Consider the following 26083-nt stretch of genomic DNA (forward strand, 5'->3'; position numbering starts at 1 on the left):
AAAGTTATTGGAATGTGGGAAAATAACTTTTATCCCTCATGATCAATATCAGCAAAGGTGAGGAGACCGTGACAGGCCTAAATCTGAGGCAGAGCTGAAACTCCCCCTGTTGGCATCGGCTGCGCCATGCCTGAAAACCATCTTTCTGTCTTCACAAACCTTTGGGGATTCATTTCAAATGAACAGGTACAAACTCTGTTATTTGCTCCTTAATGCCAGCCAGGAGAGAAATTAGTCAGATCCTCTGAAGTCTGTGCCACTGCTCCTCCCTCTGCCTCTCCCTTGGTGAGTTGTGAGATCTGAAAGTGGAATAAATCCACGTAAAGGAGCAGGCTAGTGAGGAGAAGCTGCAAAGTAGGAAGAAAAATTAACCACAGAGTGCAGCTCAGTGAAAAAATAAAACATTGAAGGAAAAGGTGCCTCTAGCCATCCTGAGAGTTTGGGGAGAAGGGAGCAGTGCCTGCTCAGTGGAGGTGACAGGTATCAGGCAGTGCTTTTGCTAACAGCCTGTGAATTTATCCTTGGGTTCGCAAGGCGGTGACGGCACTATCAGTTGGTTCATCCATCATCAGGACAAAAAAAAAAAAAAACACCACAAATAAATAAATTGATCTATGGAGCTGGCCCTTATCCAATGGCAGAAAAAAATTAGAAAGAGGAAGAATTACACATGCTAGTCTGGCTATGGGTAACAAATTAATCTATCATCGAATCCAACTAATAAGCTCACTCACTTTGTGTCAGGGAAGCTACATATCCTGGAGGGATTCTTCAGGGACTGAGTTTCAGTTATCCTGCCAAGTGCATTTGCTGTCATTTGGAGCAAATTCCTACAGCCTTTTTTTTTTTTTTTTTTTTTTTGCCTGTCATAATTAACTTCCCAGACCATCTTTATGCACATGGATCAGGGTGAGCACAGGCAGTGCTGTTCGCCTGCAGACTGAACATATGCTGCGGGTCTTCTTGTTCCCTCCTTTGTACCTAATAGTTCTTCTAACTCAAAATTCAGAGTAATGCATCTGACCATGCCAAGGACAAGAACTAACAAGACTTTTAGCACTGCAGAGCAAATACAGCTGTGAGGAAACAAATCAGCACCTATTCTTCTCTGTGGATGACAACCACCTGCTAACCTGCTAACCTGCTGGTAGTAGTTTTGACATTGATGTCAAAACCATAGAGCTACTGTTTGATGGTTGAGTGTTCCTAGCATTGTTTGCCATACAGGAGTGTTTGCTGTTGCAAACGTGTTGTAGAAATTGCTTATAAAGGTCTGCTTTTTATAAAATAATATAGCCATGGCTGAGTGAGGAATTTATCTGGAATGGGCTGGATAGCACAGACTTAAGACACGTGAAGTCTGTGAGGAGACATCTCACCCCTCCCACAAAAGGCAGCAGATACTGAGGATGGCCTTTAGCCATGCCCAGTTTATTCATTGCAAGGGAAGGAGTATTTTGCAGTTAGGGTCAAACTCTGCTCATCAATAAAAACTGAGTGTGTCCTTTCCTTTACACACATACAGACCCCAGTGCAGACTCTTGAGGAATGGAGTGCTACCCACAACGAATGCAGATGGCAGGATCTCATTCTGTGTTGACCCTGCAGTTCTGCAGTTCCTGATGTATCTGTGCTACACTAGCAGGAGGTCTGCTCTGATCTTTCTCTTCTTGTGAAATCATTATCCCAGGAAAAGCTAGCTAGTTATTAAATATTAAGTGAAATTAAACTCATACATGCAGTTGTTCTGACAACTCATTTTAGTGACAGCAGAATTTTGTTCCTGATTTTCACATAAAGATGTGATGAGACTACAAGAGTGTTTTAGCGCTGCATAAAAAAAAGCAAATATCATTTCTGTCTGTTCACCCATGACAGGAAGAGTTAACCACAGGCACGCTGCTCCACAATGTACTATATCACGAGCAGGAAGCCAGGTTCAGGAATCCTTTACACAGTCACTGAATTCACCAGCACAGAGTTTCTCACCTCTGTGCAACGGCGCTGTGGCCTCCCCTCTTCTCAATTCATGTTTGTGACTCAAATGGAGCACACACATGCTACGGGCACTTGGCAGAGCCCTAAGGAGCTCGCTCATCATTCACCTCCTACAGCATTTCTGAACTGGACAAAACCCCATATGGACCTTGCCCATAATGGAAATCATATTTAAAACAGTCTTTTAATTATAAATCATTTGTGCGGGTGCTTGGAGGTCTTCCTAAGCCCCCAGCAAGCACAGGGGTGACAAAGGCACAGGGAAAGAGCAGCGGATGTCAGCAGGGAGTCAGTGTCACAAGTGGGACCATAAGCAGGTGCCTGGGACAGGAGGTGCCTGCGGAACAGCCCTTGGCATGTGGATGTCCTGAGTGTCCTACTGGAGGCCACCTTACAGAGGTGCACTATTCAACACCTGCAGAAGCATTTGTTAAGTGACCCAGTTTCAGCTCAGAGGCATCAGCAGTGGTTGTCCCAAGATGCTGATGTGCCAGGAGGACGCCATCCACAGCCCTGTGCTTCCCCCAGTGCCACACAGAAAAAGACATAGAGAGTCCACCAAGAAGAGCAAGGCTGTGGGCAGCACTTACAGCAGGCTCTGAGGAGGCTGCTGGTCAGGAGTTTCTTTCCTGGGCATCAGCTACAGCTCAGCATGTTGACCCAGAACTCACTCAGATGTGAGGTGCTCCAGCAGCCCCGTGATGCTGCTTCCCCAAGAGCAGAAGCTCCAGCAGTTTGGTTCGCTGTGATGGTGATGCTCTTCTCTGAGTACAAGCACTTCATCTCAGGGGGGGGGAACAGTCACAAACAGTTTGAATGTGGTTCCAGGTCCTTTCATGAGCTACACACGGTGACAAATTCCCTTTGAGCATCCCTACCAGGCTACCACTGGTCTGACCATAAGACCAGCTGAGCATCCACTCTCTTTTCTCAGATGCATTTTCACTGAAATACCTATTTTTGCTTTAGGATTACTTTGAATGCTAATGTGTTCATCTTTATTTCTTCAGAACAAACTGTTCGTAATTTCACAGGTTTTGTTCTTCTCTGAATGTGCTACCTGCAAATGGATTAGCTTTACTTTCAGCTTCAAGTGCAGGCATTTCAAAGTGAAAGAACTTTGGAAGAACAATTTTCTGGAGTGCTTCAAGAAAACAAAAAATCACATGAAGTGACTTTGAATTATTGTACTGTATTAAATGACTTAAATGCTTAAAGCTGGAATTTTTAAAGGTTCTTCTAACTGTTCAGAGAAATATATTAAATAATACTTCTTAATGCTTTCACGTGTTCTTTAGTCCCAAATCAAATTCTCTAAATACTTACAATGCTATGCTCTATTCATAAAAGGTGAAATTCATTCATTCCGCATAAATCCTTACTCATCAATCAGGGCAACAAGTAGGACATGGATGGAAGATAAACTGCACTGTTCAAAATAAGCAGACTAGCAGAGTGATTCAGAGCATTTAAAACTAGGCTCCTGTTCTGAATCATCCTCTAGTACAGGGGAGTTTAGGAGGCAAGTCTCCTTTGGCTGAAATAAGCCACTGTGAATTAACCCTTTCACTCAGACCATAATTTTCTTCACAGATCCATAATGTTCTGGTTCTGGACTCTCTCTTTACACAGCTTCACTGTGGGGTTAAGTCATCCCCATTTAGAGGGAATTCTCATTTTCCTGAATGTTGTAATCATCCTTGAAAGATGTAAAACAAAATCAGCAGGGAAAAAAAAAAAAAAAAAAGCTAACAAAGGAAAGAGTGAGAAGAGCTGAATAAACAATAAAAATATCAGTGCCAAAGGACATCAGGCTTTGTTGTCTGGGGCAGCACAACATATGAGGCCTTTCCCTTGTTCCTATTGTAATAAGAAGTGAAGAAAACCTGCCTGCAAATATTTATTTATATTTAAAATATATTAGTTTGTCCGTATTTGCAGTCTGTATGTTTCCACTTTGCTTGGTCGTTCCAGCACCCACATTCCACAGAGCTGTATATTTAACAGTAAAATTCACAATTTGCACTGCTTGGTGTGCTACAGAAGCCATTCAATCAGTGAACAGAAATGATTTGACCGCAAATTTGCAACTGTAAATATTTATATCTAAGCGTTTGTAAATGATGTGCAGTACAAGAATAATTGCCAAATCAATTCAAAAGGCAAAACTGAATAAATTAATGCAATTATGAATTATTCATGGATTTTACCTTCTCATATAGCAAGTTCATTATTTGTCTATGTAACAGTAAGCAGCTAATATGTCTGAATGCATTTAAAATATCAATTAGTCTTCTGGATACACTATACAGAGCTTTTAATCAACAGAAGATTTCAATAAATGATAAACTTTCATTTAGGGAAAATATGAGAAATCTTGGTTCTAGGGATAATGCATACTCATTCCAGAGTATTAGGAAAAAGTATTTGCAATTTATCCAAAATATCAAGAGAATTTTCCATAGCTATTTTAGCTCAGATGAGTGTAATAATAAGGTGCTCAAGAATTAATTGGCCAGGAATCTTGCAGATTTGATTGATCTTGGGAAGATCAATCCAAAAGACAAAGCCTGACTGTTCCAAACAGCTACACACTGTGGAGAGAAGCCATATTTTTCTCTAAAGAAAATCTCACGTTTCTCTTGCAAGGAAGAAAAGCCCAAGACACACCTCTTTTACCTTGGCAAGTCTGGGAAACCCTGTGAATGGCTTGGAGACAGGAAATGAGGGCAGCTCCTGGAGGGTTTGCTGCTCCATTGTGAGATGGGGCTCAAGGACAGACGAGGGATGTTGGGCTCAGCTTGGCTCCCTCACTCCAGGACTGGGCGTGGGTTTCACAGCACGGCCCTGGTGACAGCACAACATCTGTGCCCATGGATCCAACACATCTCAAGAGCTGCCACTGCTGCCTCTGACCTTCCTCGGGGGCTCTACATTATCTTCTATTTCTGACTTCAGGCAAGAGCCTGGAATGGCAGTGCTGTAGGTCTGTGTAACTTGTGCTCTACTGGCAGGAAAAGCAATAGCAATAGTCTCCCTGGGAGGCATCTTCCTGGTTACTCAGGTGCAAACACCAGGAGCTAGATTTTGAGTGATGGGTGTTTGTCAGCCAGGTCAGTCAGAAATGCTTTTAAGGCTTTGCAGAGGCTGAGGCCACTGATACAGATTTTATATGAGATTGGTTTATCCCGATTATTTCCCCTTGTTTTCTTGTGTTTTGTGTATGTGTTTGCATGAGGGGGAGAGAAGGACAAAAAAAGGAAAACGTTGCCAGGCACATTTGGCTACCAATGCAGACAAGGTCCAGTCTCTGATCTTATCTTCGGAGAGAGATGGCATGCTACAGTGAACCCATGCAGAAACTTCAAAAAGCAGGCTGTTGATGATAGAATCTAGTTTATGAGACCAGATAGTCCAACCTCACAGGTTACTCTACAGTATGAGGAGGTGTGTACATCTGCTCTGCTTAGAAGTTTCAGTACAGAGATATTTCCAGATAAGACCAACTTATCTCTGCAAACAAAGCAGTGAGCTGAAGCTGCAGGGCAGAGGGGATCTGCAGACAGACAAGATGTAGGATCTTTCAGATTTTGAGAGCCCCATTCAGCTGTCCTACTTCTCCATGCCTTGCTTCATTTTGATGGTGCCCTCAGGAAGGCAAAGGAAACAATTTTCAGTGCGCACTTACCTACAAGCAGTTTAAAGTCATACAGCATTATGCAAGAAATGAAGAAGTCATAGAAATTAAAGGCCACTTCAAGGCTGTCATCCAGCCCACCCCTTCTTTCATGAGTCAGGAATAAATATTAATAGGTTCTATGTAAAAGAACTTTGTGAAACTCCTAAAGGAAGAGGGTAGTGTTGAAAGGGACCCCAGACTGCTCAGTTAAAACTCATTGCACTCTTCCATCATATGGTCTGTTCTTCCTCCACTGAAAACCACCTGAAATTTCCTTTTGCTGTAAAGCTTTAAATCAAACTCTGAGCAGCTAAGATGGATAGCTAAGCTATTGTCAAATTTGTGCAATACACGATACACAGGTAAGAAGATTTTTATCTTTAAGTGTGTATTGGCTAAATAGTTACGTAGAGGTAAGGAAAGCACAGGGAAACAAAGGAAGATATCTGCATTTCTGTATTGCTTGTGCTTTAAGAAAAGAGAAAATCAGAGTCTGTGTGCAAGACTATTTTTAGCTTGGCCCCCACTGCTTTTAATAAAATGCAGCATTCAGATTAATTCAATGTAAGAATCGTGTGCTCGTCATCAATCTGTGTCAGCCAAGTGATATGAATGGATGAAATCACAAAATGCAGTACCTCAGCCTGGGTAGATTTCCTTAGACTCCTCCAGGCAATGGGAGTCCCAGGAAGACTCTCTGGGATATCCTCTGCAGCACCTTGTCTCTTTCCATGAAAAAAGTCACTCTCACAAAGCAAGTCCAAGGAGAGGAGCCACCCCACACTGCACATGGACTTTAGGAGCTGTTACACTGGGCCTCTATCAATTAATTCAAAACAAATTTGGAGATGTCTTTAGGCTGACTGCCATAAGCCAGCCTTCCCAGCTGAATGCTTCACTTTAATAAGAGCTAGCTATAATGAATGTGTTAGCTTTGCAAAGATAAATGGAGCAGCTACACTGAGAATAAATGGCCATCAGACCTAAACGAGGCATTTATCACAGAAGTACTGGTAAAAAACTTTTAAGACTACCAAACTATTTAAAACTCAACTTCAGCCTAGGGTAGCATTCCCATTTCTTTTCAACACCATGCTGCTGACTAAAACAGTGTTGTTCCACTCTCATTTAAACCTTCCTCTCCCACACTGCTGCCCAGGAGACAGTCCCCACCTGGCATTTATACTCTACTTCCTAAATGTCACAGTTGGTACGTTGAACACCCTTCTGCTTATTCACCTATTCATCTCTCTGACAAGTTCTCTATTCATCTGTCTTTTTGACCAAGTTCATTTTGAACTCTGGTCGTGTCCTCCAGAACATGTTGCAACTCCACCAATTGAAGTGTCAAATTTTAAAAGCATCTCTTCCATCAGTCAAATTGTTTGTAAAAAATAGAGGTATTTTTGCATCTTATTGTACATCAGAAGTAGCACAAGACATATTAGAAACCTTCCATCTTGATAGCACTGACTTTGAGGATACTTTCTAGTCATTTGCAAAACTGGCTGACAGCGATTATCATTTGACATCCCCTTGAGCAAAATAAAAAAACATGGTCATATGGAGTGCAGACCAGTTATATTTTTCATGGAGTCTGGAGACCATTCAGGGCAGGAATGTGAGGAATCCCCTGACTGAACTTGATTTGTGAATGTGTTTGAGTTTGTAAATCCCCATTTAAAAAATTGACCACATTCTGTCATCACTGGCTCAGGGACCAGCTCTCTCATGGCAAGTGTGAGGAGCGGCCAGAGCCAAATGTTTTGCACATTCACTTGAGGAAGAAACAGAGAAAACCTTCAGCTGTTTATTTGAAACTATAAAAACCCTGCACAGTCACAGAAACAAGACTTCAGGTTACCTGTCAATCACTGGTAATGCATATTAATGACAAACCACATACGTAGCATCAGTGCAGACCCTTCACTGGCTTTTTCCAGTCAAGAACATTTTATCCAGGTGACCTTGTCAGGGGGATTAATCACAGTGCAAGCTCCTCCTCCCTCATCTTCAGTGTATACAGCCGAATGGGAGGCCAGAACTCCAGAGAAGTATTTGAAAAGTGTGAATGTTAAATCTTTTTTAAGCTTCATTTTTGTTCAAGGGCAAATTACAGCACAGCAGATCTCTGGAGCACTTCCTCATTTTGTTCAGACTGAGCTTGGCAAGTTTCTGGAAACCTGCAGATCCTGATGAATACCAGGAAGATTTTCAAGTTTCCTATCAGGCAGGTATTAATTTGATTCAGTCCAAGCTTGGGGAAAAGCCTCTAGACAGAAGAGGAGGAGCTGTAGCAGTCATGCACCGATTTTCCCACTGGCACGTCCCACACTCTGGGTTAACCCAGGTTCTGGCTGGTCCCATTGGCATAATGCTCCATGTCATCCCTTGCGTGGGGTGGACAACCAAAGTTCTCCCACTCCACAGCTGTCAAAAGCGAGAATATTTCTCACTTGCTTTCCAAGGTATTTCTTCTGTACACCCTGTTGTACCTCCCTCTCCTTCCCCCTGAAACATGCACATGGGGACATCCTTCCTTTGTAATCTCTCTTCTCCTTCCAGTCACATCTTTTAATGTTATGTTTGGGCTTTTTTACCCAAAAATTTCCAGAAAAGCTAGGATGATAGACAAACCCTAACTATCTTTCCAAGAGCAAATTGCTGTGAGAGAGATATCTACTGAAGCAAGGGTTCCTCTGATTTATCACCCCACTCCCTCATTCTTATTGCTCACTCCCCTTACTGAGGCTGCATGGACCCAGTAATCCCTACAAAGAAAAAACTTGACCTTTATATTTCCCAGTAGAGGATGTAGAAAGCTTTGGTGCAATTTCATCAGATTTTCTTCAAATAGATTATCCTATCCCTACAGACACAACACAAGAACCCAAACCACAATGAAAGGTTTTGCTGCTGGAGGTAGATTGCTACTTAATAATGGGTGCATGCACATAGATAACTGAGCCAAAGCTGAGATTGTTCGATTAACCATTAATTCTTAGAGTCGCTGGAAAGCAGTTTCAAAATCACTAAGAATCACAACACTGATTTGAAAAGCAATCAGAACAAAAGTCTTGCTATCACCATGGATACAACAGATGGGGACTCAGCATTTAAGAAAAAACCCTGGAACTTCATACTTATACTGATGGGCAAAGTAGATAATTTAATATTAATATTTAGAATATGTCCTGCTTATAAATAAAATGGTAATCAACATAAAAGGAAATCTTGATTTGTTTTTTGTTGGAGTACAAGCATTCATCATTAGTTACTTCTTTTTGCTTGTGTACTGCCTGTGACATCAACACAATGCAGCACAACAGTGAGGTAAGCTGACAGCGGTGTTTCAAATGCAAGATAACCATGTGATACTTTAAACTGTTTGAGAATAACTATAATTTTCCTGTATTCCCATCAAGCCTGAATCAGCCAAATCAACACTCTGATTTAACACAAACATTACTCATTAACTTCGTTAGGATCCAGATTATAAAAATATCACAGATTTTGGTGAGCTTTAGGTATTTTAATGCCTTTATTAATGTGGATTCCTGATTTCGGTTTACTGTCAGCGATGGATCAAAACCACTGGAATGCTGATGGGTATTTGGTCTTGTTCCAACCTCAGCACTCCTCATGACTCTATTATCATTTTTCCTTCACTGACACCTCCAGAGCCTTGTGGAAGATCTCAGCTGTGAGAGCCAGTGCAGCTACAGACACTGTGCTAATTGCAGAGAGCAGACACAACTGAAGGGGGTAGGACTGATTTTTTTCTGATGACTTCATGCAAAATTTCTTTTAAATAGCATAAAATGCCCCACTGCATCAGACTGAACTAAATATTCATTAGCCCTGAGTTCTGTCTTGGACAGTGACCACACAGCCACAGAAAGGTGTAAGGGCAAGGTAAAGATGGCGTGGATTTAATTCGACACACATAAGTGATTTCTTAAACTAGAAACAGCTTTTGCTGATACTTCTTGACAAGATCTTCTTCTATGATGACTCTAAGTGCCTTCTGAGCATTGAATTAACATTGTGCCCTGTGACAGGGAATGTCACATTTCATCATGACATGGGATTCAAATCCTTATGAAAATACTGGGCTTAAATGATGCTTCTGCTTTCCTCAGGTTGATGGCCCCCTCAATCCCAACATCATTTTTGAATCATCATAACTGGATGCAAATAGGAATATTTAGCAATTGCACATCACAAACATAGACTTCACAGGGTCACAGGATGGTTTGGCTTGGTTGGGTTTTCAAGATCATCCAGTCCAACCCCCCTTCAATCCTCTTTCAAATGCCTTTTAATTTAGACACCTAAAATCAAGGGCTAAATCCATCTGCCCACATGTGTTCAGACAATTGCAAACAATTCTAGCCCAGAAGCTGTGGTAGCTACGTTTGTTCAGCACAATATTTCAGACAAAAGTCCTTTTCTGCCTCCTTTTCTCCCCATAAAAACTTCACCTGGGACTCAAAAATTACCTTCCGAATAACAGAAATTGATACATTGCCACAAAATGTTTCCACTTCAGCAAGCTAGCATTTCTGGAAGAAAAACAAAACAACCCAAACCTATTTAGTGAGGAATTTCAAAAAAGCTGTAATGAATTACTTAACGAGGCTCCCCAGGCCTTGCTCATGGTTCAGCAAACATGCTGATCTCTGCCTGATGGCATTTGGCTTAGTTTTTGTATCCCTAAAAAATAAACAGAAGGTTTGCCAGTGGCTTGGGTGAGAACAGATTGAGGCTATAAAGAAATCAAGACAATTTCCTTCTGGAAACCGGTAGCTTTCTGTTAATAGAGGAATCCAGAGGAAGAGAGAGCAGCATGACCTGTGGAAAGATTTCATTATCTCAAAGCATACAGCCTTTTGAAAAGGAGGACATGTAATTAAAATGCAGAGATTAAAAAAAAAAAAAAGAAGAAGAAGAAAAAAAAAATCTCTGAGTGTGCACAGTATCAGAAACTGGAAGCAGCTTCCATGGGCCAGGAGAGGAAGGCAGGGAAATGGCAATGGGCACTGAGCCACAAAATCCTCTCAAAGGTGGAAAGTGAGGGTTGAGCTGTGCACTCTGCCTGGTGTCCAGCAGGATCAGCGTCCAGCACCAGCTTGTCTCACGCACACAATGCTTGCTGTGCATTTTCTATGGAGAGTCCGATGAGGATATGAGAAAAGAAGGATATTTTTTCTAAAGTCCTCTGCATCCATTTTCAATGAAAAAAGGAAGCAAGAAAACCTGCAGCTCCTGAATGTCAGATGTATCAAATCCAGGGCTGATGGTACAGCTTTTTGCAATTTCTTTCTAGCCTCATTTTGCACTAAAAAATACATTATGCCATTTCCTAAAAGGTTTCACGAATGCTTCTAGTGCACCAGGAAGCGAATAATTCTCTTTATCCTGACCAAAAAAAATGTCTCTGTTCCTCATTAACCTTTTTACAGGATGTGATCTCCTGTAGTTCTGCAGAAGGGATGTTGCCTAGCTGGGGTGTTCTTGTTTCCTGTTATTTCATAGCTCTACGGGGAAATAAACGGGTTTTCGAAGAAAAAGAAAGGAAGTGAACACGGCAAGGGAACAACAGAAGCGTCTCTCTTATTTTTCTACACCAGGTTATCTCTAGATTGCTGTGCCATTGCCTCAGGTTTAAAGAAACCCAAGGGGAAATCAAGCAATTCACACACAGTCCCAACAGCTGCATGAGATTGTATCTGAATCAGATGGTATTTAAAGCCCATTATAGACAGAGTATGGTCACACATGCTCAGGCATCCATATCATTTCTGCAGCAACATGAGAGGGATCGTGAACCCACAAACGGACTCAGAGCAGGAGAACAGCAAGGTGACCTCACTCCAGCATCACAGAGCTCCAGGAAGAGCCGGCTGATCCTCACCACAAGGCAGAGCTGCACAGAGGGAACTCCCTTCTCCTCACAGATCCTTCACCATCTCAGCGCTTCAGGGCCCCTGAGAAGAGCTCAGGCCTGTCAAGTCCTCCTGTTCAGACCATGGACTGCACACAAACCAGGTAGATGCTGTGATTGTTACTTCTTGTATTCTCCTCAGTCTGTCCTCTTCCACAAACACACCTCCACCACCTACTGAGATCCCCTCATTCAGGTGCAATGGGGTCTCAGCTCATCTTCAAGACCTCTTTTGCCCTCCCAGGGACATGTTATTGTCAGTCTACCACACCTCTGAGTCCCAGGAGACACAACCATGCCTGGCAGAGATGGCCTTCCCATTCCACTACCGACCTCATCCTCAGCTATTCACTCACTTCCTGCAGCTCACAGTCACTGGGCTTCCCCCCTCCCTCCAGCATCCAGCGCAGCTTCCTAAGCCAGTTTGGGAATTATTTGTAAGAAGAAGTCACTCATGATTGACACAGGAGCAGAGGTTGAACTGGGTGTTATTTCCCAAGCCGATTGCTGGCTGTAAACAGCTGTATGAAGGGAGGGGGGTGACAGAGGCCAGGCAGCCTGACCCTCCTCTGAGCTGCACAACCAGACAATTAGCCAGAGTGTGTCACACATCTCTAATCTGCACACAAAGGTATTTTACCTAATAACTTCCTGCGTGAAGCAAATGGACCGAATAATTAAAGCACCATGAGCAATCTTACTGTTGATGCGATTTTTTCACCTTTTTTTCACACACTCATCAAATATTAGTAAAAGGTATACCAGTAATAATAATAAAAAAAAACCCCAACAAACTTCCAAAAGGTAGGTGGGCACGCTGTTTCCAAAAAGGGCTTTTTCCACCTTCTTTCAGCCTTTAGAAACCAAAGTGCATGGAGGATGCTCATGGACACCCAGCAGAGCTGCCCCTTGCCTGCAGCTCCCACCCAGGGCAGGTTGAGGGGACATGCAGCAATCTGAGCAAGGAGCTGGTGAACAAATCACAGCAGAATCCAACCCAAACACTTTGAGCTGTATTTTATTATGGCTCATTCTTCCTCTCTAGCTCCACCATTCCAGTCTCTTACTGCAGGACTTTGTCTTATATTATAAATACACCTTTGCCATCCACAGTCAAAGAAGCAGTGAATCATTTTTGATTTTCTCTCTAGCCAATGGGCATCTGCTGCCTAGGAAGTGATCAATGAAGTGATAAAGCTCAATCAGAGTCGCATTGTATATTATGAGAAGAGTCACATACCAAAGCTGGGTTCTGAGGTTTCCAATCTGAGTTATTTACTCGATTGTATCTTTCTCGATCTTGAAAGCCTAAATCTTACCAAGCTGTTCACTTTCTCAACATCCTACGGCATTGTGTGGTTTTTGTGTAAATAAAAACATAAAACCTTGGTAAAAGACCAGAGATGTTTTCCTGTGAAAACCCACAGAGCGCATGGAGCCAAATTCCAGAACCAATGACAATATTTTTCAAAATGGAACTCCTGAGGGTTTTGTTGACTAAACACACACATATAAAACTGAATATTTTTTAGTACTTTTCAAATACTTAAATATATTAAAATTAAGAAAAAAAAAAAAAAAAAAAGGACAGAGGCAACAAGACACCTCATCCTTTGCATATACTTTTAATGAAACCAGTATCTCATCCTGGTTGTTTTCTTATGTTGTTTTTGAAAAATGGAAATAATTCCTGCTAACAGGCACAACCGAAAATTAACTGTTCAAGCTCAAATGTTTTCTAAGTGCGCCAAGAACAAACCATAAAACGGGAAAATAAAGGAAGAGCACTAATTACTTTATTTGTCTCCTAAAACTAAACTAACAAGTAAAAGCCTTTAAAGAACACCGGTCAGAAATACTGATATCAAAGGAAAAGACTGCTGATAATCTCGGATTCATTTGCAATGATTTATTCCATATTTTATTGCACAATTTATAAAAGAGAATTGCAGCAATCGGGGCCCTTGCATTGCTACAAGAGATTAAAAGATTTTCTTATCAGGCAACTCAGAATCGTGATGATTCACACCTTCATTATTTCTTGAAACACTCCAGCTTCCTCCAGAAGGTACGGCGAAGGTTTTGCATGACTACATCCCTTAAACTAAACAGCGCTCGTGTCATTTTCCCACGGTGCTCAGAACAAGCTAGGGGTGAAAGAGTAACCCTTTTAAGCCAGTTAAACAACCGTCATTATTTTTAAATAAATGAAGAGGAGCCGAGTTATTTACGACTCTGCGCTCGTGTTTTATGCATGCCTTACCTCGGAGACATTCGATAGCCCCCCAAAACACTTTGTTGGCTCTGATCTTCAACAAGTGTTTGCCAAGAAGGTCACATTGGCCCATTCACACGGAGAAAGGTGAGGTCTGGAGACGTGGTAAAGTAACAGGACAAACGGGAAGACACTGGAAAATTATTTTTTTGCTGCCAGGGTTTCCACACAAGCATAAAACCTGGGTCAGGGAGGGTCCTTTCAGTTAAAAGTGAGTGCCAGTAGTTCTCACTGCCAGGTTAAATCAAGGATACGCCCAGCCTTGCTGTGCAGGGAGGAGAGCCTGAAGGAGAATGAGCTACTTGCAAGGAATTTCTTGAAATCAGCAAAGAGGAGCCATCATACCCACAGAGAGTTTTGTGGGAATCCCCAGCCAGCCTTTAGCACAGGCCAGGCTGATCTTCAGGGTCTGCAAAAAAGATGGGAACTTAGACCCTGAGAGTGAGCACCTGAAACTGAGGGGGTGGTCCAGGAGAGACCTTCGTGTTTCGCAAAGTTTTCTGGAGAACAAGAGAGCTCAGCAGCTGTGCTTGAGAACCAGCTGTACCCAAATACCTTGTTCTTCACAGCTGCTCCACAACATCCTCAAGTGAAATTATATTTTGATTCTGCAATAGGTAGGTACCTTCTCCAGATGTGGCTTTGATCAGGAACATCAGTCCTGCCTTGGTAAAACCAGGGGAGGGCACACATTTCCTTGCAAAGATGACGAGGGGCTGTGTTTCAAGTCTTGACTTAAGGACTGTGTGTTTTAACCCCACATTGCCCCCATTATAAACCTCAAATATGCCCCCAGAGAAGTCAAGGAGCATCTCTTTTCTTCTGTGCTCTCTCCCACTTAGCAATAGTGAGAAGAATTTAAGTAGGATTGTGGCAGTCACACTGGAGATGTCAAGCCTGATGCCCAGACTCAGGGCTGGAAGATTTCTCCTGCACATAGTCCTGCAGCAGGACAGGTGGAAGGTCTCCCAATGCCCTACGGCACACATACATGCTGTGTTCAGGAGGCTGCAGCTCTGTTTGGAACACAAAATGTGCCCAACTACACATAAACTGGTGTCTGCTGGTATTTCTATTGTGATCTCATTGATTCCTGGGGCTCATGGAGACTTGGAGTGCAGCAAAACAAAAACACACCTCTGTATCACCTCCTACCCTGAGAACCCCCAAAAAAGGCCCTTCTGTGACTTTCCAAACTCCATTTAAGGTTTCTTTTTAACCAAGAGTTTCATGGGTGAGATATTTAATAGAATGTGACCCCCCTAGCTCATTTAGCTTTGTAGACAGTGCATTGTGCTTGAGTCTCTCATCCATTCATGCACTTGTATTACCTCATAAAGGTATTTTTTAGAAATAAAACATGAATAGGGAGATTTTTTTTTTTTTTTTTTTTTTTGGTCAACCTTAGCGATTAGCTGGAGATTAGAATTCAATTGAACAGTTTAGTTAAATATGGGCTTGTGTGTGTTGATATGGCTCCCCATTGTCACTTGCAGGTATGAGAGGTTTGGCAGTTTCCCAGCTTGGCTTTCCAGTGGGGGTTCGTAGCAATGCAAAAAGCAGTGTCCCACCTTTCAGTAAAATAAAATTAAATACTTCTCAGAAAATGCTTATTGAAATCTTGCCAGTTTTAAGACAGAGACATATGCATGAAACTTATTGTTTGTTCCAAAGCTTTAATTTTTTTAATTTTTTTTTTTTTTTTGGACAGAAATGTCTGGTTTTACTTGATTATATATATACATATACAGTTAGGGTTTGATCCCCCTTCAAGCTAGCTCTGAGGAAACAATATTAGAAGAAGAAATAATTAGGGAAGCCAACAGTCAGCTGCTTTCTCTGAAGAATATTGGGCAGATGACAAGCCCACTGCAACATTTGGCACACTATTTATGGGCAGGAAATTTTAACAGAGGAATGAGAAATGACACTCTGCAAATCATGCTGAAGTTCTACGAAAGTTTTTTTCCTGCTAAAACTGAAGGACCATAATGACAGACAAAAATGAACTTCTGTGCTTTCTCCTTGTCATGACGGTAACTCGTAGTTTTCTTAGTGTGAGATATCTCTTTTTCTGAGCAGTGACAACATTTACAAATGGTACTCTAAATGAGGAAGATCTTTGGAATAATCTGTTCCAGGTTAGCCTATCATTACCAATAAAATACCTCTGATTTGCACAAAACATGTAATTTGAGAGGGTTTTTTTCCCCTGATGGTGTAACTCCTTTGCTCTTTTAACTCTCAAACCACAAAAAATGCTCTCAGAAATATTCCCAGCTGCTCAGGTCATGCTCAGCTGTGCTAATACCAGCTCACAGCGAACACATTTAGCACATTAAGTCTTGATTACATGGCAAAACTGGAGAGACAAACAAACATCTCCTCATGCATTAGGGAACTGCACAGCTACAGGAAGTCCTGAGGCTTGACAGTGGAAATTCCACTTGCTAAATACACAGAGTAGAGGCAAAAAAACCCCCAAGCCTTTCTCTGTATCCCCCATGGAGCAACCAGCACATGGCTGGCAGCAGGGTGGTGCAGTCACTGCAGCTGCAGGATGGCAGAGTGACATTTCTTCATTCTCTCTGTTCTGCCCCTGGAAATCTGACCTTGAGCTCACAAAAGCAGCAGCAGAAAAGACACCTCCATTTCATTAATCCCAGGCCAGACCCAAGGCATGCGATGAAGGAAATGCAGATGCACCTACAGAGCTCTGGATTTTTTGCTCTCAGCAAAACCCTGTTTCCCAAAGATAGGGATCACGGCTGGTGTCGTGTTACAAACTCTGCGCAGAGAGATTCCTCCTGCCAACATCTAAGCCATGGCAAGGAAAAGCAATGATGCAGGTTCAGCTCTGTGCGCCGCCAGGAGCCTGACTTCACACTCTTGTCTCCTCTATGACCTGACTAACCTAGCAAGTGACAGCCTCGTTATAAATATCCAAGAATCATGAGGTGGTCACTTTCCCACTGTCACAGCTAATTAACTTCTAGGAATAACTATGGGAACTATTTCATTTCGCCATCCCAAACATGGGCCTGGAGAGAATGCGTGCATCTGACTGAACTGGCTGAGAAAAAAACCCACCCCTCCCGTAAACATCAGGGCAGGTATAAAATACTGTGGGTATGTGCCACGTATTCAAGGCTCTGCAATTTGCTAGAAGCAGCACCAAGATTTACAACACAGTTTTCAATCACTTCCATCACCATTTTCAGTCTCTTGCACATGGCAGTACTCGTGGACAAAGGAGATATCATAGAGTTCATCTGTTTTAAAACCTCCAAAAGTGACTGCAGTCCTAAAAAAAAAAAAAACACAAAACCAAAGTGTATATAAACTGCCATTTCAGTTTAGAAAAATCTAGGCATAACCTCATAATTAGGAACAGCTAAATTGCCTGCTCTTTAGTCAATGGCAAAAGGAGAAATTTATTTTGTTTAATAAACCGCTCTTAATGATTACTGTTTGTTTGCTTCCTAAATCTCAGTGTAATCATGTACTGCAAGTGGAAAATGCTGGTGAGGAGGTTTGTCTCCCGAGCTTAAATGACAAAAAAAATCTCTTCAGTTTTCCAGTTCAGGGGAAGCTTTTCTTCACAGCCCTTCATTCTTGAACTGTGAGCCTTCTGCCAGCTCCTGGTCAAAAGGGGAACCTTGACTTATGGGCATGGAGGGCTGCCAAGAGCATGAAACCAGTACCTATATCTCAGGGACACCAGAAAGCTGTAAACTGGCTGGATATAGAGCAGCAATTGTTTTATAATAATCGTCCACCATACCTGCATCCTGTTCCTGTTCCAGGAGTTTACAATGGATCAATGTACCCAAAGTGTTTATACCCAGATGAACCTGGGGCAACCAAGTTCAAAAGGCTTTTTTTCTTTTCCCCTCATCTGGCATGGCCCAAAAAAAAAAAAAAAAAAAAAAAAAAAAAAAAAAAAAAAAAAAAAAAAATTTCTTCTCTCCCTTCAAAGAGGGATTACAAAAAAAGGAACCATCTCTTTACAAATCTGCCCACGTGCTAGAACACAGAAAGGACAGCACAGGTATGAGTGGCAGGAGGAAGGCCACATCATTCATGATTTCCCTTTTGCAGAAGATTTTGGAGCTGTAGGGTGGCTTTCCAGACAGCTTTCCAGGAACTGCCAGCTGGAACGCCAATGCAGAGAAGCCATGCTTTGCACAGAGACATATGTGCTCTCACACACACTCTGAACTCACTGCAGGAAAGGTTTTACCCCAACAGCAGAATAAGTAAGGTGTGGAAATTACCTTAATTCAAAATCCATGTGAAGATCAGCCGCTTTGATTTTACCACGGTGGCAAGGTGATCCCACTCACAGCTGGGACAAATGCTATTGCTTCCACTTCACTATCTGGTGGCAAAAGCTATTTTAAATTCATAGACAGAAACAAAATGACAGAGCTGAGAGGTTGAAGTTGGAGTGAGCCAAGAGTAGGAAGTGCTGCACATTGTATCCTAGAAACAGCTTTCAGTTCCTTGGTCCTTTTCAGTTATTCATTGTAGAAGGGAGGTTGGAAGAAGTGATGCAAATAAAGTAGATATCAGCTGAATTTTTGCCAAGTGGTCATTAATCCCTAAAATTTCAATCTTATTTTCATTAAAATTTAACAGCAGAGACATGCCCTGGACTACAGAAACACAGCTGAGCTTGAGCTTCAGGAATGTGTTTATGTATACATGGGTGGGAAAAAAACAATAGCGGGGTGGAACAGCCTGAGACCTCACCTACAGTGCAAAAGGATGAAATTATATCGTGTGCTTTTTATCTGTACCTTACACCAAGAGAACACATGTTTTCTGAAAGACTGAAGACATTGTGATTCAAGAAGCATTTACCAGGTAAAGATGAGAATGGTTTTCTCCAAAGAAAAAAAAAGAATTTTTTTCCTCTTTATGAGAGAGAATCTTGTCATGATTTAAAAAAATGTCCTATGAGAAAGAGTGCTTTGCCTTTGAGAGTTAAAGAAAGCTGAGTGTGAATCCAGAAGATTTAAAAGTAACCTTGAAATGATATGCAGATGTTGGTTAAGATGTAGACATGCCTGCAAAAATATCCAGCCCCTCCTTATAAATCCTCTATCTCCCAAGACACATATCAACCTTAAAATGGAGTAAAAGTTCTGCGTATCCTTAGTGAAATCTATGGTGACAAGGAATTCACCTGTTTTCTCTCCCCTTTGGAAGCAAGTCAAGATTGCTTTGGTGAGAGGAGCTAGCATGTTTGGCAAGTTTATATCATATCCAGTGGGGAGCCAGTGATTAAAAAGGCATCATTCTTTTGGGGGTTAGCTTTATCCAAGGCTGAACCTTCAAATAGAGATTCCAGTATGTAGGAGGGGAGGAAAATCTAATTGAGGAAAAGGAGAAGAATGTAGCCTGCAAATTCAGTACTATTCCATCAAAGATAACTAGATCATCTTTTTCATAGCAGGAATTAGAAGTGACAGATGGTCTTGCTGCTGAACCAAAGGTGTAGAAGTCCTGAGATTCAATCTGTATTTCTGGCTCCGAAACAGATTTCCTGTGCGAGATAGGGAAAAAAAGCAAAATTTCAGTAATGGCCAGCTTCTACAGACTTCATCTGAAACAGATAAACCCTGGTTTTTAGAAGAGTGGTCTGCAAGCCCCAGTTTAATTTCAGTGGGAGGGACAATGTAAAGGCACTGTGGAAAAGACAGCTTCCTCCTCACAGGTTGGATTTAAACAGCTGAAAATTTAAAAATGCAAAAGCGGTGCCAAATCTTGAAAACTCTGACCAACAGTGTTTCTGAGTGGTGGGTTTACATCTGTGAAATAGAGACATTTACCCTCTTTCAAAACTCCTGTGCATCCACAGGAAAACATAGCCTCAGACAAGAGCAACAGAGCAGAGGTAACACCATTGTCGATACCTACAGGTAAGACACCTTTTACATTTTCAATTACATAAGCCTGCCTTCAATCAAACCCCATCAACTTTGTTCACATGAACTGAAATTGCCTATTATGGTGCTGAATTGCATTAAGCGTTGAATTTGAATTTTATTTCTGTATGTAGATATATTTTTAGGTGGCTTATGCTCTTCACTCGTTTCTGAAAATGGTAAATTGACTTCACTTTCCCTCTAACATTAAAATAAATACCACCATGAAACTAGAACTCTCCAACAACGCCGTGCTTTCGACCTGAAATAAAGTTTAGCAAAAATGTGGATGAAAACAGTGCATTTGCAGCCTCTGTGAAAATCTGCTTGGGTTGTGCTGTACAAGACTCAGAGGTCCCAAAATACTCACACAGTCACAGCTGATGGGGCTGAGCAGGACGTCCCTGCCCTGACATCTTCCAACAAGCTGAGGATGCTGCAGCACCGAGCAGAGGAGGTGAAAGTGATTTCTGATGCTCTCTGGTTGCTCCCATCCTGGTGCTCCAGCGAGGGGGAGGAGGAGAACTCCAGCTGACATGGAAAAGGAGCTTGGGAGAGGATGAGGAAGCGAGGGGCTGAGGGGGAGCAGTTTAAACTGCAGGGCAGAGGAATGGAAACCTTCAAAGGGGACAAAAGGTCTGTACAGAGGAGGCAGCAACCGGCACAAGAAAAGGTGCAAAATGAGTCAGCTGAGGAAAGATGGCACTGGGAAGAAAGAAAAAAACTAAAGTGAAACCTGCGCTTCTCCATCATCACCATGAATCACAAAAAAACCCCCATGGGCTTCTCCATCGTGTTCCCAAATAACCTCCTGGCTGATCAGCCCGTTACCCTAATTGGTAAAGATTTCTACTTGGCATCGAAATTCTAAAACTGTTAAGGGAGCACAAAGGCATAAATTTAGCTCCAGATGATGGATTGCGTTTTATCATTTTGCTGCGTTTTAAAACTGAGCATTTTTTGGGAAAAGATAAGGTTGTGAAATCGAGTTCTGTAAGAATTTAGTCTGTGCTAGGATTAGAAGTTCTTGTGCAGATTTAATCTGACATATCAAATGTGTATTTTGACACTGTCTTCATTCTTTAGGTATCTGGAAGTTACATGATCTCACATTATCATTCATACAGAATTTTTTCTTTCCAAGTTCATATGGGGTTTTTTTTTGTATTTTCTACTGTGAAGACTTTGCACAAATGGCATGTAAAATCCCTAGGACATATTTGGTGAAAATTAGCTTCTACTGCTGGATCCTTTCTCTTCCACCTCCAAAAAACTTCCATGAACCTCCCTATGTTAGCTGAATTCCAACGCAAAAATAAAAACCCAGAACAAAATTTCCCTTTTGTTATTTTTGTAACAATAAAATAAAAAATTCTTTCTATCTGTGCAATTATTTGGAAACAATGCTCTTTGTAAAACGAGTCAAAAATTATATGATAAATTAAGGGAAAACAAAAGTCCAGTCTCCTGCCTCCTCATGATACTTTGCTATATTGCCAGGGAGAAGCTGAGCACTTGCTGCCCTCAAGTGGTGTCCTATTTTTTCTTCCTGTAGGCATTCACAATGATGCTTCATCCTTTTTATGGCTTAAATTCAGAGCTGGGGTTTTTTGAAAGAAAATGGGAAGCTTGGAGAAAACAGAATTCAGCTTTGATCCACAAAACATGTGGTTTAAAATGTTTTTTGGTTTTTTTTTTTTTTCCTTTAAATATTAGAGAAATCTTTGGCCTTATTTTGGATATGTTTCATCTCTGCTCAACTGCATTGTAGAGAAGGATGTTGACATACACAACCACACAAAGTGTGGACTCCAAAATGCTGTTGATTATTCTTTTGTGGCTTTGATTTTTGGGCTATGCAAAACAAACCGAAAAATACAGTCTGGGAAAAATGTTATTGCTTAAAAAGGCAACTGTAATGGGGGAAAATTGAGTTTGTCATATCTTTATTGAAGATCACGTTGAATTACTGACAATGGGCTAAAAATGAGTCAGGGAAAATGGGATTCCTGTCACACTTCACAAGTGGATTATAACTGACTCAGGAGCTAATTCAGCTTCAGCTCAACGACAGCTGGGTCAGATTCTAACTCAGCCGAAATGAGCAATAGAAATTGTGTCTTCACAATGCATTACAAGAGAAAAGACACTCTTTCCAAATTTACTCCTAACAGAAACCTTCTGTAACAACACACATGCCTTGTTGCAATCTTCACCTCCATTTCCAAGCCAGCACCGATTCCCATTGACTGCGGGGCGTTCCAGAGCTCCCTGGGCTGGAGCTTGTTTAAATCACGCTCTGAATCCAGGAGCACCAAGGAAGTGCAGAACTGCTCGTTCATCAGGGTATTAATGTGCCTCATCAGAGCCTTCGGGGGCCATGTGTGCCAGGCCCCAGGGTGGTGTTTCAGACAGGCACAAAGCAAACAGATGGTGCCCCAAGGATAGTACACGCTCTCGGTTACAAGGAAATGCAACAATCAAGCATAATGCAGAAACTGGGACAAAAGGAGTGAGGAGAGCAAGTTCCACATGGTTCCCCATGTCTTTATGCAATAAAAAACATCTGCATATTAACATGAAATAACCACTCTGGATGCATTTATCTTTTCCTCCCTCTTCAATTTTGTCCTAATGTCCCCATCCCTGACATATGTTGCAATCCTATTGTGAAACCAGTAATTTTCTGAAATGTCTGAAAAATAGCAGGTGGGCATGACACGAGAAGGCTAAACACCATCATTTGGGACAGATTCCAAAGGAGATGTATATCGCACATACTAAAGGGGTGAAAAAGGAAGGGAAAGGGAAAAAAAGAACGGTAAGCAAAGCAGGCTTTTCTATTTCCTTCTAAGATCATATGTACCCTGAACTGGGAAAGCTGCATCCTCTTGGCCTGCCACCTGGACAACCCTTGCTCTTGCCCCTCAGTGCTGCTGGGAGCCTGGCTGGTGCCAGGGAGTTGTCCCTGCTGTTTTGGGGAACCAGCAGGAGCTGCAGAGCCTGACACAGCCAGAACGACTCATCGAGCAAAACGTTTTGTTAATGTGCCACTGCTCCTGGTGCTGCAAGCTGAGAACCTCAGCTGCCCCCTCACCTGACTTACCCCTCAAAGCCCAGATTTCACCCTGGTGGTTGGGCTTGTCTGCTTTTTATAGAACTCCATTTTCTCTAAGTTTGTGGAACCATGCCGTATTTGTACCTATTCCCCAATCCATGCAGGAGCACACATCCAGCCTCAGGACACGCTTGTCTTCACAGCTGACAAAGTCCAACGTCCCAGCCATGACACTTTGGTAATTTTAGCAACTGCTCCTCTTACATTTCTTCAAAGGGGCAGTAATGAAGCCTAGGCTTTGGTTTACACCAGGAAGAGAATCTACAGAAATCTCCTACTTCCCTGCATCCTGGCTGGATACCACTTCCCAAAAACTTCATTTGTCTGGGGGAAAGTGTAGCACAAGAGACCTGCAATAGGAAAGCCCACCATGTTATGTGATGGGAAAACGGCGTAATTTCAGGAAGCAACCAAGCGGGAAAGCTGAAGGGTTTAACAGAATGCTTGTAATTCCAGTCATTTTGTGAAAACATCCAAGCATTTATTCTAAATAAAAGCAAACACCTACTCTAGACTTACAAGTACTCCATCTTTAAACGCCAATACTTTATGTTCCTATGAGAGATTTTTAAGATTATATAACTTGCCAAGTAACGTAGACCTTGTCTTCGTCACACCACACCTGGTTTTCTGTACTAGCAGATGTCATGCAAATATCAAAACATATGTATCAGGAGAAGAATCTAAAATGCCACCGGCGGAAAAATCAGCATAGTTGAGTTCATGAGCTGGAAACGAGAAAATCTCTCTCCAGAGCTGCTTTCTTGCAAAAAAACCCTCAGGATTCACAATGTGTAATGACAGTGCTCATGGAGATATCGACATCACCCTACTCTGTCTGGGGGAAAAAAAAAAAATAAAAAAAAAAATCTGCATTTAAAGAGAGGAGTTATCAGAGTGGTTTGTTTTGCTTTAGCTGCTTGGAAGGTACTTGTAAGTGAAATACACCATGTCTAATTCTAATTGTAGATGAAGAAGAAAATAGGGATTTTCTTCTGGTGTTATCAATGTTAAACACAGGACAAGAAACAGAATACACAGGGAAATCTTGACCTTCTACACAAGAACATTTCTCCTCCTAAATCTTCCAGTTCCTAGTTCAGGCACCGTCAATGCTCTTACCCTGAAATTCTGCACACAGCATGGCATGGCACTCACTGCTTTATAGTCCTGCTCCTGGTTTTGCCATCCCCCCAGCAATTATTCATTCCTGAGTTGCTCCAGCCCTTCTTCTGTTTTAGCAAGGAAGGAGCTACAGAAAACAGAAAGGAAGGACTCCACTCACCAGGACTTTTTAATTTTTTCCTGCTATACTGTAAAACTGAAAAGCCCTAAATGGAACAGTTTGTTGGAAGAGGCCAAGAAACCAGCTTGTGTGAGTGGTTAGATGGAGAGGAGCAGAACTTGGAGCATCTCTGCAAATAACGTCCCTAGCAAGGAGTGAATATATTTTCAGAGACTCTGGCTCTTTTAATATCCCCTAATAAATGTATGAGAAGCACAACACCACTAGTCAGCCAGGCAGAACACACACCAGAACAGAATTTATGATTGAACAGCCAAACAAAGCAACTTTTATATTTCTGAGTCTACAAATGTGGTCAAGCACTGGAGCAAGAGTAACAACAATGAAGCCCATAAACAAACCTGTTCACAGGGAGCAGGGCAGGGAAAAGAAAGGTGGAGCTTTTGCTGTCTTGTTGGGAAGAAAGGACATAGAAGACACACACTCTTGCCAGGAGTTAACACAAGGCCAGCCATGAACTGCTGTGACTTCTGTGACAGAATAGAGGTCTTGGACTAGAAGTTAAGCAGCAAAATATGAGCTGCATGCTCATGTTATCGACCCAAGAACTCACACATCAACACATAACTTGGAGTTGTTAAAAGTTCCTTAATTAAAGGCACATTTGTGGCTCACTTACTCCAGCCAGCAGGAGAGGTTCTGGTTTGTAAAGCAAACAGGCAAGATCCAACCCAGGAAAAGGCATGCAGAGAGCAAGAGGAGATAAACTTGCAATAAAAAAAGAAAAAATCATGCTCTGAGCACAGACCCTTGCACAGAACAAGGTGAAGGACCAGCAGCTGGCTCAGAGTGGAGGTGTTGCTGCACAAAGCACCACCCACACAAGGCAGTACAAAAAGCAAGGTGAAAAATAACCTGCCCATGAACAACAGAGACAGGGAGCCTAAATGACCTCCCCTGGTCAGAAGGGGCTGAGTCAGGCATGAAATAAGCAATCAAAAGTTTCCATGCTGGGAAGGATAGGAAGATTTAGAAGCACATAACTGGGGCAGAATGAAAGTCCATGTTCCTCAACACCGTGTCCAAATATTGGGCAGAAAGCAGGAAAAAAAATTCAGAGCACCACAAAAAGCAGTAAAGTGATTTAAGGTGGACAGTTCTACCTTATTCCTTGTCTTCAACTAAATGTAATTGTAAGTCTTACTGTTTAATTTTGGAACACAACAGTGTTTATGGATAAGACACTGAATCAGGTCTATGGTTTAATTTCTTATCTTTTCTATTGTCTTGCAACACGACGTTGGCAGATTACATTCTTCTCTGCATCACTACTTCACCTCCTAAATTTGGCTATTCTTGAATACTTAGATAAGAGAAATTTCCTGTCAAGGAAAAGTTCCTGTGAGTTTTTACAGTGCTGGGTATAATGGGACCTTAACCCCAACATATACCTCAAGGTGCTACTAAATTTAAAAATGGTCACTTACACATTTTGCAATGCCTGAATGAATCCACTGCTGCGGAGGGAGCTTCACATTAATGTAGAAAATGTAGGCCATTTTACCAAGGAAACATGCTTTGTAAACCAGGCAGAACCAGCCAGGTGATGTGAGAGAACACCCCAACACGGGGACTATTGTGACTGCGCCCTGCAGGGTTGGTTTCATGGTGTGTGGACACAAATTCAGTCCCTGAACCCACACCACTGCCTTGAGCTTTGCCAGTGACTGCTGTCATTTCATGTTGTGGTGGTTTCTCGTGACCTTCTGCGTGAGTGAGTCCCCAAAAGTGCCTTTTGGAACAGGGACCTAATCACTATAAAGAAAAATTCTTTCAAAATCTCTTTGTGTAAATCTTGGCCCAAATCTTTATATGTCTATATATATA

This window comes from Hirundo rustica, chromosome 2 (genome assembly GCF_015227805.2).
Source record: "Hirundo rustica isolate bHirRus1 chromosome 2, bHirRus1.pri.v3, whole genome shotgun sequence".
Lineage (NCBI taxonomy): Eukaryota > Metazoa > Chordata > Aves > Passeriformes > Hirundinidae > Hirundo > Hirundo rustica.